The sequence below is a fragment of the Eucyclogobius newberryi genome, unplaced genomic scaffold, assembly GCF_026437365.1.
Source record: "Eucyclogobius newberryi isolate DKJ021-1_F unplaced genomic scaffold, fEucNew1.0.hap1 SCAF_22, whole genome shotgun sequence".
In the NCBI taxonomy this organism is placed as follows: Eukaryota; Metazoa; Chordata; class Actinopteri; order Gobiiformes; family Gobiidae; genus Eucyclogobius; species Eucyclogobius newberryi.
Window position 1 is genome coordinate 21,515 of NW_027315857.1, and position 14,839 is coordinate 36,353.

Genomic DNA, 14,839 nt, shown 5'->3' on the forward strand with positions numbered 1-14,839 from the left:
GTTAATAAGAACAAAACCAAAATACTTTATTTGAATTGGAAAGAGAAATACGAAAATATAGACCTGATTAAAAATAAAGACACAATTAAAGTCTTGGGAATTCAGATAGGAAAAGACATGGAAGTAAAAAACTGGGAGTCAAAGCTACCCAAATTGACAGCCAATTTAAGAGCATGGCAAGATAGGGAGCTTACATTTACTGGGAAAGTCTTAATTGTGAACTCGGTACTGTTGGCTTCAGTGAATAATCTGGCGACTGTGTTTCCTGCCCCCTATCGGATACTTAAGACTCTGAAGAAGATGTTGTTCCAGTTTATCTGGGGGGGGAAATCAGAGAGACTCAAACGAAATATAATGCATCGCCTCCCACTGTGCGGGGGTATCGGGGTGCCATTAATCGAGGCAAAATTTGAAGCAATGTTCTTGGCCCCAATTTTAAAGGCAGTCCTTCTACCAGAAAGGGAAATTTTGTGGCACTATTTTGCAAAATTGTGGGTGGGTAGAAAAGTTTTAATCACATGGGGAAAAAGACCATCAATGGATGTCCCCCACGCCGAGATTTGCCCATCAGTCTACAAACATGTGCTTGAGAACTTATCCAAAGGACTTAGCCAGGTACCATCGACAGAACTGACAAGGAGAAAAATAGAACAAAAACTGTCCGTAGATTTGGAGAAACTTACCCCGGTAGATCTTTTATCGGCACAAGAGAGCAAAAGGGCATGGGAAAATATACATTTTCAAAAACTTACGAACAGACACAGAGATTTGGCCTGGCAAATTGGCCATAAATGTTTGCCAACCCGAGAGTTCCTTTTTAAAAGACACTTTACACCAAGCCCAAGATGCCCGAGACCCTTTTGTGGCAGTGAGGAAACTCATTTACACGTTTTTTGGACATGCCCTTTTGCTGTGAATGCCTGGGTAACAGTATCCCCATGGCTGAAAAATGTTGGGAAAATTCCATCAAGTTATAACAATATTGCCTATGGTGAAACTGCAAAATTCCAAAATAAGGAGAGGTGGTGGATTATAGTTAATTGTATAAAAGAAGCTATCTGGAAATCAAGGAATGTATTGACTTTTAAAAACTATCAAATGTCAGAAATGTTGTTGATGAAATGTGTTATGAATATTTTTAAAGATTATGTTTTAAGAGATTTAGTGGAAGGAAAGAGAGAAGAAATAATCAATTTATGGAAAATTCCAAACTCTTTTAAAGACTTGCTGTATTCATAGTTTTGGTAAATAATGTGTAATTGTATTGACTTTTGTAAACTGTGTTTAAAAGATGTGTTTTAAGTGTGGAAAGTATTTTGAAAGAAATTTATTGCTATGAAATAATAAAAACCGCCTGAAAAGTGAAAAGTGCCTTTTACTAAAGATTTCCGTGGAGAGGGACAACAAGAGATCTTTCCAATTTTTTGATGCCCTGCTTCAATGCGGGGCTTTTCTACCTATGTCTAAAGCAAGCAAGCGGTCATCCTCCAAGAGCAAAGGTTGTGTCTTGTCGGCCTTTAAACATACCCTTGCGTACCCTCCGTTTGGCATCCCGTGTTCAAGAACTTTAAAAGTAAAAAAGAGTGCTTAGAACGCACAGACTTGCGTGTGTATCGCTGCCGTTTAACCTGGGGCTCAATCGTCGGGTGGAAGCTGGTCCATGCAAATGGCCGGAAGGACCATGCTGCCACATTGCCTCTTCCAGGGCCTGGGCCTTGGCTCGGAGCGGAGCAACTCATACTTACCTGGCAGGGGCGACACCATGATCAGGAAGGTGGTTCACCCAGGGCGAGGCTCGTCCATTGCACAAACAGGATGTGCTGACCCCTGTGAATTCCCCAAATGTGGGAATCTCAACTGCATAATTTCTGGTAGTGGGGGACTGCGTTCGCGCTCTCCCCTCTTGTTTTTTGTCAGAGGAAAAAAAAAACAACCCAAAGGGTCGTTTCCATGTACGCCGCTCGCGCTCCGGCCCCTCCGCCGGGCGCTTTGCGCGGGCGCCGCTTTGGACCGTTGACGGGAGGGTCAGCGTGGGGAGAGCTCACTGCTCCCCGAACCCATTGTGGGCATCGCTTCTCGGCCTTTTGGCTAAGATCAAGTGTAGTATCTGTTCTTATCAGTTTAATATCTGATACGTCCCCTACCCGGGGACCGTATATTAAATTGATTTTTGGACCAGGGAGATGGAATTTGGGGCTTGCTCCGTCCACTCCACGCATCGGCTCGCTATTGCAGTACCTCCGAGAACGGTGCACCTCCTCTCTCAGGTTAAAAAAAGTCATTCAGTTTGTTTTCGCCGTCACGTTACATGCAAATGTGCCATCATACCCTCATGTTAAACGCTTCCTTGCCGTTTGTCTGCTCCGGAAGTGGACAAAAATTCTCGGAGACGTTTTGAGTGGAAGGGCTGGATATTTCAAATCTCCCGCCAAAAGCCCTGACTGGAGAAGAGGGGGAGGGAAGGTGAAGTATCTGTTCCTAAACCCAACCCCCTTGGGAGGTAGCCCATTCCACGTAAACCCTTGTGCAAAATAGGCCACCTTTGGAATTTGAGTGGCCCCTTTGTGAAGTACAGTACATGTGACTAGTTGTTTTTGTTTTTTTTGGGGGGGGGTCAAACGCAACACCGACTTTCAAACCCATCCTCGACAAGTAAAGTCTTCGCATGAGGGCGTGCTTCTGCCCGGTTTCGAGCCGGGGACCTTTTGCGTGTGAGGCAAACGTGATAACCGCTACACTACAGAAGCGATAGTGTAGCGCAGGTACGTTGGTGGGACAAGTCCTCAGCGTCAGTGCAACGCTTTCGTGCTGGGTAAAACGCACTTTCTCTCCCCGTCTGGGAATTGAAGCCAGGTCTTCCGCGTGACAAGCGGAGATACTGTCCACTATACTAACGAGGACTTGTGGGGCTGCAGGGGGGCCCCTTTTTTTTTTTTTTTTTTTTTGGGCGTGTGTGTCGGTGTCTTTTTCCCCCGATCTCTGTGATGAAAAGTTTGAAGGACTACGCCGACAATTCCGCCGCTCCTCCCTCTTTTCTAGGAATAAACCATCGAGTTTGGAATGAACCGTGTCAAAGATTGAAGCAAACATAAAAGGAGGCTTTGTTTCTGCCCGGTTTCGAGCCGAGGACCTTTCGCGCCTTAGGCGAACGTGATAACCGCTACACTACAGAAACGACGTGCGAGCCTGTCGTGTCCCTTTTGCCGCGCGACCGCCGATGCAAATGAGCGCGTGAACAGAAGTACACTGCCCGTGATGAAGCCCCGTGTGCCCTCAAGTACTGGACGCCGTGTGGCGCTGCAACGTGGCACTCTTGTTTCTCTTCAGAGCGTATAAATCTTTCGCCTTTTACTAAAGATTTCCGTGGAGAGGGACAACAAGAGATCTTTCCAATTTTTTGATGCCCTGCTTCAATGCGGGGCTTTTCTACCTATGTCTAAAGCAAGCAAGCGGTCATCCTCCAAGAGCAAAGGTTGTGTCTTGTCGGCCTTTAAACATGCCCTTGCGTACCCTCCGTTTGGCATCCCGTGTTCAAGAACTTTAAAAGTAAAAAAGAGTGCTTAGAACGCACAGACTTGCGTGTGTATCGCTGCCGTTTAACCTGGGGCTCAATCGTCGGGTGGAAGCTGGTCCATGCAAATGGCCGGAAGGACCATGCTGCTACATTGCCTCTTCCAGGGCCTGGGCCTTGGCTCGGAGCGGAGCAACTCATACTTACCTGGCAGGGGCGACACCATGATCAGGAAGGTGGTTCACCCAGGGCGAGGCTCGTCCATTGCACAAACAGGATGTGCTGACCCCTGTGAATTCCCCAAATGTGGGAATCTCAACTGCATAATTTCTGGTAGTGGGGGACTGCGTTCGCGCTCTCCCCTCTTGTTTTTTGTCAGAGGAAAAAAAAAACAACCCAAAGGGTCGTTTCCATGTACGCCGCTCGCGCTCCGGCCCCTCCGCCGGGCGCTTTGCGCGGGCGCCGCTTTGGACCGTTGACGGGAGGGTCAGCGTGGGGAGAGCTCACTGCTCCCCGAACCCATTGTGGGCATCGCTTCTCGGCCTTTTGGCTAAGATCAAGTGTAGTATCTGTTCTTATCAGTTTAATATCTGATACGTCCCCTACCCGGGGACCGTATATTAAATTGATTTTTGGACCAGGGAGATGGAATTTGGGGCTTGCTCCGTCCACTCCACGCATCGGCTCGCTATTGCAGTACCTCCGAGAACGGTGCACCTCCTCTCTCAGGTTAAAAAAAGTCATTCAGTTTGTTTTCGCCGTCACGTTACATGCAAATGTGCCATCATACCCTCATGTTAAACGCTTCCTTGCCGTTTGTCTGCTCCGGAAGTGGACAAAAATTCTCGGAGACGTTTTGAGTGGAAGGGCTGGATATTTCAAATCTCCCGCCAAAAGCCCTGACTGGAGAAGAGGGGGAGGGAAGGTGAAGTATCTGTTCCTAAACCCAACCCCCTTGGGAGGTAGCCCATTCCACGTAAACCCTTGTGCAAAATAGGCCACCTTTGGAATTTGAGTGGCCCCTTTGTGAAGTACAGTACATGTGACTAGTTGTTTTTTTTTTTTTTGGGGGGGGGGTCAAACGCAACACCGACTTTCAAACCCATCCTCGACAAGTAAAGTCTTCGCATGAGGGCGTGCTTCTGCCCGGTTTCGAGCCGGGGACCTTTTGCGTGTGAGGCAAACGTGATAACCGCTACACTACAGAAGCGTTAGTGTAGCGCAGGTACGTTGGTGGGACAAGTCCTCAGCGTCAGTGCAACGCTTTCGTGCTGGGTAAAACGCACTTTCTCTCCCCGTCTGGGAATCGAACCCAGGTCTTCCGCGTGACAAGCGGAGATACTGTCCACTATACTAACGAGGACATATGGGGCTGCAGGGGGGCCCCTTTTTTTTTTTTTTTTTTTTGGGCGTGTGTGTCGGTGTCTTTTTCCCCCGATCTCTGTGATGAAAAGTTTGAAGGACTACGCCGACAATTCCGCCGCTCCTCCCTCTTTTCTAGGAATAAACCATCGAGTTTGGAATGAACCGTGTCAAAGATTGAAGCAAACATAAAAGGAGGCTTTGTTTCTGCCCGGTTTCGAGCCGAGGACCTTTCGCGCCTTAGGCGAACGTGATAACCGCTACACTACAGAAACGACGTGCGAGCCTGTCGTGTCCCTTTTGCCGCGCGACCGCCGATGCAAATGAGCGCGTGAACAGAAGTACACTGCCCGTGATGAAGCCCCGTGTGCCCTCAAGTACTGGACGCCGTGTGGCGCTGCAACGTGGCACTCTTGTTTCTCTTCAGAGCGTATAAATCTTTCGCCTTTTACTAAAAAGATCACAAGTGTTGGGGCTGTGCGGTGTATGGAGCACAACACTTTAAGCGACGTGCTCCAACATCGGCAGATGAGGAAATGGCAGCAGCTTCGCACGGCCCCCGGCGGAATGCACTCCGCTTCGAACTACTGGGAGAACTGGAAATGGATCGATTGACCTTCAGCAGACGCCTTTTGCAAAAAGAACTGGCTGTAACAACGAATCAACTGGACTTTATATTTGCCTTTCCTGGCAAAAAGATTTTTGAAGTCGTTTTCACCACAACGAAGCATCTGGAGACATGTTTGGAGTTGTACGAGAGGAAGAAAACATCCACCACTGTCTTCCAGCAGGTGAACGTTACTCCTCTCACTGATTTGGATAAAAAAACTGTCCATATCGTTATCTATTCAGAAAAAGTGAGACTGGATGATGTCAAGACATGGGCCTCTTTCTTCTGCGATGTCCTAAAAGCAACAGAGGTTGTAGACATCGATGGCATTAAAACAGGAACCAAGCGGCTGGAAGTGAAGTTAAGAAGAACTAACGGGGAACTTCAACATCTCCCTAACTCCATTCAACTGGGGGCTTTCCGAGGCTCTGTCTTTTATCCGGGGCAGCCACGGAAATGCAGAAGATGCGGCAGCCTTGATCACCTGGCAGCAGGGTGCAATGTAGCCCAATGCAGAAAGTGCAAATCCCTGGATCATCCCACATCACTATGCACAGTTTCAGTTAAATGCAACCTGTGTTCGGCGGACACCCATCTCTTTAAGGACTGCCCACAAGCCTATGCTAATAGAGTGAAAGGGAATACAGTGACAACATCAGTATCATGCCAAGATGACCCGGATCCCTATTCCCAACTCTTTGATGAGAATCCCGTGTCACAAGACAGAATGGACAAGGCAGATGGACCGGACAACTCTCCAAAAGAACCACCCACAGTGAGACTTCAGGATGTCCCCAAAACTCTACAGGATGCAGAAGGGGTCTTCGACGCCCTGTTGGCCAGCCTCCCCCCCTTCCAGGAGGAGGGCACACAGGGGGAACCTGCACCGCAAGAGGATAGTCAAGATGGTTTAGCAGCAACAGCTGAAACCTTTCTTCCGGACACTCAAGTGGAATTTTTGGAACGGCAGGGGGCGGTAAAACGCCTTCAGAACACGTCAAGTGAGGAATCTTTCCACCTAGAGCAGTCTGAAAAGGTATGGCCACCTGCCTCGTCTCCCTCCACCGAATTCCTTGACCATACTAGCGTGAACACGTTTACAGTTGTGACAAAAATAAAATCGGCGGAAGGCCCCCCAAATCCACAAAAGAAAAAAAGGAAGGGTCACAGAACACAAGGAGAAAATGGTTTAGTGGTAAACTCCTCCAACTATTAATATGACCTCTCTCTCAGTAGTCACAATTAATACAAGAGGCTTGAATGAATTGTTAAAGTGCCAGACAGTTTTCAATGAACTGCATAATGGAATTGGAGATATTTTCTGTCTCCAAGAATGTAATATACCTTTTAAAGATAGTTATAGAGATTATGAAAGTAGATGGCCTCATGGACAATCCTTTTGGTCTGGAGATAATGAAAACAAGAACTCTGGGGTAGCCATCTTGCTCCGAGGTCACCATTTTAATATAAACAGAGTCCAGAGAATAAGTGATGGAAGAATACTCTCTGTAGACTTAGATCAAAATGGAAAACAACTTAGAGTTATCAGTGTTTATTGTCCACCCACAGTGCAAGGAAGACTTAAAACCTTGGAACTTTTACAGACTTTAATTTTTTGCAAATATGAAGTTGTCATTGGGGGTGACTTTAACTGCATCTTGACTAGAACAGACAGATTGACAAAACGAGCTACTACGGCAAAACTAGATGCCAGCTCACACGCTTTGAATTCCCCAAATGTGGGAATCTCAACTGCATAATTTCTGGTAGTGGGGGACTGCGTTCGCGCTCTCCCCCCTTGTTTTTTGTCAGAGGAAAAAAAAAAAAACCCAAAGGGTCGTTTCCATGTACGCCGCTCGCGCTCCGGCCCCTCCGCCGGGCGCTTTGCGCGGGCGCCGCTTTGGACCGTTGACGGGAGGGTCAGCGTGGGGAGAGCTCACTGCTCCCCGAACCCATTGTGGGCATCGCTTCTCGGCCTTTTGGCTAAGATCAAGTGTAGTATCTGTTCTTATCAGTTTAATATCTGATACGTCCCCTACCCGGGGACCGTATATTAAATTGATTTTTGGACCAGGGAGATGGAATTTGGGGCTTGCTCCGTCCACTCCACGCATCGGCTCGGTATTGCAGTACCTCCGAGAACGGTGCACCTCCTCTCTCAGGTTAAAAAAAGTCATTCAGTTTGTTTTCGCCGTCACGTTACATGCAAATGTGCCATCATACCCTCATGTTAAACGCTTCCTTGCCGTTTGTCTGCCCCGGAAGTGGACAAAAATTCTCGGAGACGTTTTGAGTGGAAGGGCTGGATATTTCAAATCTCCCGCCAAAAGCCCTGACTGGAGAAGAGGGGGAGGGAAGGTGAAGTATCTGTTCCTAAACCCAACCCCCTTGGGAGGTAGCCCATTCCACGTAAACCCTTGTGCAAAATAGGCCACCTTTGGAATTTGAGTGGCCCCTTTGTGAAGTACAGTACATATGACTAGTTGTTTTGTTTTTTTTTGGGGGGGGGTCAAACGCAACACCGACTTTCAAACCCATCCTCGACAAGTAAAGTCTTCGCATGAGGGCGTGCTTCTGCCCGGTTTCGAGCCGGGGACCTTTCGCGCGTTAGGCGAACGTGATAACCGCTACACTACAGAAACGACGTGCAAGCCTGTCGTGTCCCTTTTGCCGCGCGACCGCCGATGCAAATGAGCGCGTGAACAGAAGTACACTGCCCGTGATGAAGCCCCGTGTGCCCTCAAGTACTGGACGCCGTGTGGCGCTGCAACGTGGCACTCTTGTTTCTCTTCAGAGCGTATAAATCTTTCGCCTTTTACTAAAAAGATCACAAGTGTTGGGGCTGTGCGGTGTATGGAGCACAACACTTTAAGCGACGTGCTCCAACATCGGCAGATGAGGAAATGGCAGCAGCTTCGCACGGCCCCCGGCGGAATGCACTCCGCTTCGAACTACTGGGAGAACTGGAAATGGATCGATTGACCTTCAGCAGACGCCTTTTGCAAAAAGAACTGGCTGTAACAACGAATCAACTGGACTTTATATTTGCCTTTCCTGGCAAAAAGATTTTTGAAGTCGTTTTCACCACAACGAAGCATCTGGAGACATGTTTGGAGTTGTACGAGAGGAAGAAAACATCCACCACTGTCTTCCAGCAGGTGAACGTTACTCCTCTCACTGATTTGGATAAAAAAACTGTCCATATCGTTATCTATTCAGAAAAAGTGAGACTGGATGATGTCAAGACATGGGCCTCTTTCTTCTGCGATGTCCTAAAAGCAACAGAGGTTGTAGACATCGATGGCATTAAAACAGGAACCAAGCGGCTGGAAGTGAAGTTAAGAAGAACTAACGGGGAACTTCAACATCTCCCTAACTCCATTCAACTGGGGGCTTTCCGAGGCTCTGTCTTTTATCCGGGGCAGCCACGGAAATGCAGAAGATGCGGCAGCCTTGATCACCTGGCAGCAGGGTGCAATGTAGCCCAATGCAGAAAGTGCAAATCCCTGGATCATCCCACATCACTATGCACAGTTTCAGTTAAATGCAACCTGTGTTCGGCGGACACCCATCTCTTTAAGGACTGCCCACAAGCCTATGCTAATAGAGTGAAAGGGAATACAGTGACAACATCAGTATCATGCCAAGATGACCCGGATCCCTATTCCCAACTCTTTGATGAGAATCCCGTGTCACAAGACAGAATGGACAAGGCAGATGGACCGGACAACTCTCCAAAAGAACCACCCACAGTGAGACTTCAGGATGTCCCCAAAACTCTACAGGATGCAGAAGGGGTCTTCGACGCCCTGTTGGCCAGCCTCCCCCCCTTCCAGGAGGAGGGCACACAGGGGGAACCTGCACCGCAAGAGGATAGTCAAGATGGTTTAGCAGCAACAGCTGAAACCTTTCTTCCGGACACTCAAGTGGAATTTTTGGAACGGCAGGGGGCGGTAAAACGCCTTCAGAACACGTCAAGTGAGGAATCTTTCCACCTAGAGCAGTCTGAAAAGGTATGGCCACCTGCCTCGTCTCCCTCCACCGAATTCCTTGACCATACTAGCGTGAACACGTTTACAGTTGTGACAAAAATAAAATCGGCGGAAGGCCCCCCAAATCCACAAAAGAAAAAAAGGAAGGGTCACAGAACACAAGGAGAAAATGGTTTAGTGGTAAACTCCTCCAACTATTAATATGACCTCTCTCTCAGTAGTCACAATTAATACAAGAGGCTTGAATGAATTGTTAAAGTGCCAGACAGTTTTCAATGAACTGCATAATGGAATTGGAGATATTTTCTGTCTCCAAGAATGTAATATACCTTTTAAAGATAGTTATAGAGATTATGAAAGTAGATGGCCTCATGGACAATCCTTTTGGTCTGGAGATAATGAAAACAAGAACTCTGGGGTAGCCATCTTGCTCCGAGGTCACCATTTTAATATAAACAGAGTCCAGAGAATAAGTGATGGAAGAATACTCTCTGTAGACTTAGATCAAAATGGAAAACAACTTAGAGTTATCAGTGTTTATTGTCCACCCACAGTGCAAGGAAGACTTAAAACCTTGGAACTTTTACAGACTTTATTTTTTTGCAAATATGAAGTTGTCATTGGGGGTGACTTTAACTGCATCTTGACTAGAACAGACAGATTGACAAAACGAGCTACTACGGCAAAACTAGATGCCAGCTCACACGCTTTGGCGAATTTAATAAGAGACTGTCATTTGAAAGACTGTGCGGAAAGTTTAGGGTCAAAACCAGACTTTACGTGGTCTAATGGCAAATCCTTCTCACGTATTGATCTTACCCTGGTGTCCCGAGGCCTTCTCCCCCTTAAATGTTGGAGAACACCAGTTGTCTTTTCAGATCACTTTAAGCTAACCACCGCGATAGACATTAAAGGAGGGTTGAAACGCCATACGGGCCCGTGGAAATTAAATATTGCTTTATTACAGAACAAATACATAGTAGAAAAATTAAAAGGAAAATTTGAACAATGGAAAACCCTACGAGATCTCCATAACTCCTGTGGAGACTGGTGGGAAGATATTAAATCCAGGACAAAATCCTTCTTCATGTCAGAAAGTAAAACACTGGCCGCTAGAAAGAGAATGTTTTATTCTAGACTTCAAAGAAAACTTCAAAACTACTATAAACTGGCACAAAACGGCTTTGACATGCAACAAGAGATTGTCACACTAAAAGCAAAACTATGTGAACTAATGAGGGAGAAGAGTAAAAGTATCCTCCTGAGAAGCAGGATCCAACATCTAGAGGAAAATGAGAAATGTTCCCGGTACTTTTTCCAAAAAATAGCAAAAGCAAAGCACCATATAACATCTGTCTATGATCAGGAAGGAAAAGAAGAGAAGGACATGGAAAAAATCATTCACATTATTAGGTCCTTTTTTGCCAATCTCTATCAGGACACACTGGTGTCTAGCAAAATGATGGACACTTTTCTTTCTAAGACTACTGGAAAACTTAGTACTTCAGTGAAGGAATCCTTAGACAAAAATATAACATTGGCAGAACTGACAAAAGCCATTACAAGTATGAAAGACAATAAAACTCCAGGCTTGGATGGTCTCCCCAAAGAGTTTTACGTTACCTTTTGGGAGCAGCTGAAACTCCCCCTTTTGGAGATGTACAACGAAAGTCTTGGCAAAGGAGCGTTGCCATCATCATTGAGACGGGGGGCAATCTCCCTCCTTCACAAAAAAGGACAAAAACAGAATCTACAGAACTGGAGACCACTAACCCTTCTAGGTGTCGATGTAAAAATACTGGCCAAGGTTTTATTTTTACGAACTCAACCCATCGTTGGTGACCTGGTGGAGAGTGAACAAACATGTGGAGTACAAGGACGGACAATGACAGATAGCCTAGCCCTGGTGAGAGACACGTATCTCCTCTGTAAAGAACGTAACAGCCCCCTATGTATACTAAGTTTGGACCTCGAAAAAGCTTTTGATAGCATAAGCCACGATTATATAAAAGCAGTGTTGAAACATTTTGGTTTTGGAGAAAATTTTAGACGGTGGGTTAACCTCTTGTACACTGACTGCCATAGTGTGGTAATAGTTAATGGACAACAAACAAATGCTATAGATATCCGGGCTGGGGTCAGACAAGGGTGCCCCTTGTCACCCACATTATTTATTTTAGCAATAGAACCGCTAGTTTGTGCCCTTAGAAGGAACAATGACATAAAAGGAATTTTTGTGCCAGGAAGTGAAAATAGACAGGCAAAAATATCAGTTTATATGGATGATATCACTTTGTTACTTTCAGACAATAAATCTATAGGAGAAGCCTTAAAGGTCTGTGAAAACTTTACTCTCGCTGCAAGCACAAGGGTTAATAAGAACAAAACCAAAATACTTTATTTGAATTGGAAAGAGAAATACGAAAATATAGACCTGATTAAAAATAAAGACACAATTAAAGTCTTGGGAATTCAGATAGGAAAAGACATGGAAGTAAAAAACTGGGAGTCAAAGCTACCCAAATTGACAGCCAATTTAAGAGCATGGCAAGATAGGGAGCTTACATTTACTGGGAAAGTCTTAATTGTGAACTCGGTACTGTTGGCTTCAGTGAATAATCTGGCGACTGTGTTTCCTGCCCCCTATCGGATACTTAAGACTCTGAAGAAGATGTTGTTCCAGTTTATCTGGGGGGGGAAATCAGAGAGACTCAAACGAAATATAATGCATCGCCTCCCACTGTGCGGGGGTATCGGGGTGCCATTAATCGAGGCAAAATTTGAAGCAATGTTCTTGGCCCCAATTTTAAAGGCAGTCCTTCTACCAGAAAGGGAAATTTTGTGGCACTATTTTGCAAAATTGTGGGTGGGTAGAAAAGTTTTAATCACATGGGGAAAAAGACCATCAATGGATGTCCCCCACGCCGAGATTTGCCCATCAGTCTACAAACATGTGCTTGAGAACTTATCCAAAGGACTTAGCCAGGTACCATCGACGACAGAACTGACAAGGAGAAAAATAGAACAAAAACTGTCCGTAGATTTGGAGAAACTTACCCCGGTAGATCTTTTATCGGCACAAGAGAGCAAAAGGGCATGGGAAAATATACATTTTCAAAAACTTACGAACAGACACAGAGATTTGGCCTGGCAAATTGGCCATAAATGTTTGCCAACCCGAGAGTTCCTTTTTAAAAGACACTTTACACCAAGCCCAAGATGCCCGAGACCCTTTTGTGGCAGTGAGGAAACTCATTTACACTTTTTTTGGACATGCCCTTTTGCTGTGAATGCCTGGGTAACAGTATCCCCATGGCTGAAAAATGTTGGGAAAATTCCATCAAGTTATAACAATATTGCCTATGGTGAAACTGCAAAATTCCAAAATAAGGAGAGGTGGTGGATTATAGTTAATTGTATAAAAGAAGCTATCTGGAAATCAAGGAATGTATTGACTTTTAAAAACTATGAAATGTCAGAAATGTTGTTGATGAAATGTGTTATGAATATTTTTAAAGATTATGTTTTAAGAGATTTAGTGGAAGGAAAGAGAGAAGAAATAATCAATTTATGGAAAATTCCAAACTCTTTTAAAGACTTGCTGTATTCATAGTTTTGGTAAATAATGTGTAATTGTATTGACTTTTGTAAACTGTGTTTAAAAGATGTGTTTTAAGTGTGGAAAGTATTTTGAAAGAAATTTATTGCTATGAAATAATAAAAACCGCCTGAAAAGTGAAAAGTGCCTTTTACTAAAGATTTCCGTGGAGAGGGACAACAAGAGATCTTTCCAATTTTTTGATGCCCTGCTTCAATGCGGGGCTTTTCTACCTATGTCTAAAGCAAGCAAGCGGTCATCCTCCAAGAGCAAAGGTTGTGTCTTGTCGGCCTTTAAACATGCCCTAGCGTACCCTCCGTTTGGCATCCCGTGTTCAAGAACTTTAAAAGTAAAAAAGAGTGCTTAGAACGCACAGACTTGCGTGTGTATCGCTGCCGTTTAACCTGGGGCTCAATCGTCGTGTGGAAGCTGGTCCATGCAAATGGCCGGAAGGACCATGCTGCCACATTGCCTCTTCCAGGGCCTGGGCCTTGGCTCGGAGCGGAGCAACTCATACTTACCTGGCAGGGGCGACACCATGATCAGGAAGGTGGTTCACCCAGGGCGAGGCTCGTCCATTGCACAAACAGGATGTGCTGACCCCTGTGAATTCCCCAAATGTGGGAATCTCAACTGCATAATTTCTGGTAGTGGGGGACTGCGTTCGCGCTCTCCCCTCTTGTTTTTTGTCAGAGGAAAAAAAAAAAACCCAAAGGGTCGTTTCCATGTACGCCGCTCGCGCTCCGGCCCCTCCGCCGGGCGCTTTGCGCGGGCGCCGCTTTGGACCGTTGACGGGAGGGTCAGCGTGGGGAGAGCTCACTGCTCCCCGAACCCATTGTGGGCATCGCTTCTCGGCCTTTTGGCTAAGATCAAGTGTAGTATCTGTTCTTATCAGTTTAATATCTGATACGTCCCCTACCCGGGGACCGTATATTAAATTGATTTTTGGACCAGGGAGATGGAATTTGGGGCTTGCTCCGTCCACTCCACGCATCGGCTCGCTATTGCAGTACCTCCGAGAACGGTGCACCTCCTCTCTCAGGTTAAAAAAAGTCATTCAGTTTGTTTTCGCCGTCACGTTACATGCAAATGTGCCATCATACCCTCATGTTAAACGCTTCCTTGCCGTTTGTCTGCTCCGGAAGTGGACAAAAATTCTCGGAGACGTTTTGAGTGGAAGGGCTGGATATTTCAAATCTCCCGCCAAAAGCCCTGACTGGAGAAGAGGGGGAGGGAAGGTGAAGTATCTGTTCCTAAACCCAACCCCCTTGGGAGGTAGCCCATTCCACGTAAACCCTTGTGCAAAATAGGCCACCTTTGGAATTTGAGTGGCCCCTTTGTGAAGTACAGTACATGTGACTAGTTGTTTTGGTTTTTTTTGGGGGGGGGGGTCAAACGCAACACCGACTTTGAAACCCATCCTCGACAAGTAAAGTCTTCGCATGAGGGCGTGCTTCTGCCCGGTTTCGAGCCGGGGACCTTTTGCGTGTGAGGCAAACATGATAACCGCTACACTACAGAAGCGATAGTGTAGCGCAGGTACGTTGGTGGGACAAGTCCTCAGCGTCAGTGCAACGCTTTCGTGCTGGGTAAAACGCACTTTCTCTCCCCGTCTGGGAATCGAACCCAGGTCTTCCGCGTGACAAGCGGAGATACTGTCCACTATACTAACGAGGACATATGGGGCTGCAGGGGGGCCCCTTTTTTTTTTTTTTTTTTTTTGTTGGGCGTGTGTGTCGGTGTCTTTTTCCCCCCATCTCTGTGAT

General features: G+C 46.2%; 11 non-coding genes across 11 annotated transcripts; 8 read left to right on the forward strand and 3 right to left on the reverse strand.

The window, feature by feature from the left end:
- The first annotated feature begins 1,737 nt into the window (after positions 1-1,737).
- On the forward strand, positions 1,738-1,903 carry LOC140372315 (U1 spliceosomal RNA). Its single transcript, XR_011928645.1, has one exon. It is a non-coding gene; the product is annotated as a U1 spliceosomal RNA (small nuclear RNA).
- A 165-nt stretch (positions 1,904-2,068) lies between these two features.
- LOC140372214 (U2 spliceosomal RNA) lies at positions 2,069-2,260 on the forward strand. The gene has a single exon (XR_011928550.1). It is a non-coding gene; the product is annotated as a U2 spliceosomal RNA (small nuclear RNA).
- A 414-nt stretch (positions 2,261-2,674) lies between these two features.
- On the reverse strand, positions 2,675-2,747 carry trnav-cac (transfer RNA valine (anticodon CAC)). Its single transcript has one exon. It is a non-coding gene; the product is annotated as a tRNA-Val (tRNA).
- A 355-nt stretch (positions 2,748-3,102) lies between these two features.
- Positions 3,103-3,175, reverse strand: trnal-aag (transfer RNA leucine (anticodon AAG)). Its single transcript has one exon. It is a non-coding gene; the product is annotated as a tRNA-Leu (tRNA).
- Positions 3,176-3,309: 134 nt separating this feature from the next.
- Positions 3,310-3,423, forward strand: LOC140372284 (U5 spliceosomal RNA). The gene has a single exon (XR_011928615.1). It is a non-coding gene; the product is annotated as a U5 spliceosomal RNA (small nuclear RNA).
- Positions 3,424-3,710: 287 nt separating this feature from the next.
- Positions 3,711-3,876, forward strand: LOC140372322 (U1 spliceosomal RNA). Its single transcript, XR_011928651.1, has one exon. It is a non-coding gene; the product is annotated as a U1 spliceosomal RNA (small nuclear RNA).
- Positions 3,877-4,041: 165 nt separating this feature from the next.
- LOC140372215 (U2 spliceosomal RNA) lies at positions 4,042-4,233 on the forward strand. Its single transcript, XR_011928551.1, has one exon. It is a non-coding gene; the product is annotated as a U2 spliceosomal RNA (small nuclear RNA).
- An 842-nt stretch (positions 4,234-5,075) lies between these two features.
- trnal-aag (transfer RNA leucine (anticodon AAG)) lies at positions 5,076-5,148 on the reverse strand. The gene has a single exon. It is a non-coding gene; the product is annotated as a tRNA-Leu (tRNA).
- A 2,298-nt stretch (positions 5,149-7,446) lies between these two features.
- Positions 7,447-7,638, forward strand: LOC140372191 (U2 spliceosomal RNA). The gene has a single exon (XR_011928529.1). It is a non-coding gene; the product is annotated as a U2 spliceosomal RNA (small nuclear RNA).
- A 5,948-nt stretch (positions 7,639-13,586) lies between these two features.
- On the forward strand, positions 13,587-13,752 carry LOC140372323 (U1 spliceosomal RNA). Its single transcript, XR_011928652.1, has one exon. It is a non-coding gene; the product is annotated as a U1 spliceosomal RNA (small nuclear RNA).
- A 164-nt stretch (positions 13,753-13,916) lies between these two features.
- Positions 13,917-14,108, forward strand: LOC140372216 (U2 spliceosomal RNA). Its single transcript, XR_011928552.1, has one exon. It is a non-coding gene; the product is annotated as a U2 spliceosomal RNA (small nuclear RNA).
- The last annotated feature ends 731 nt before the right edge of the window (positions 14,109-14,839 follow it).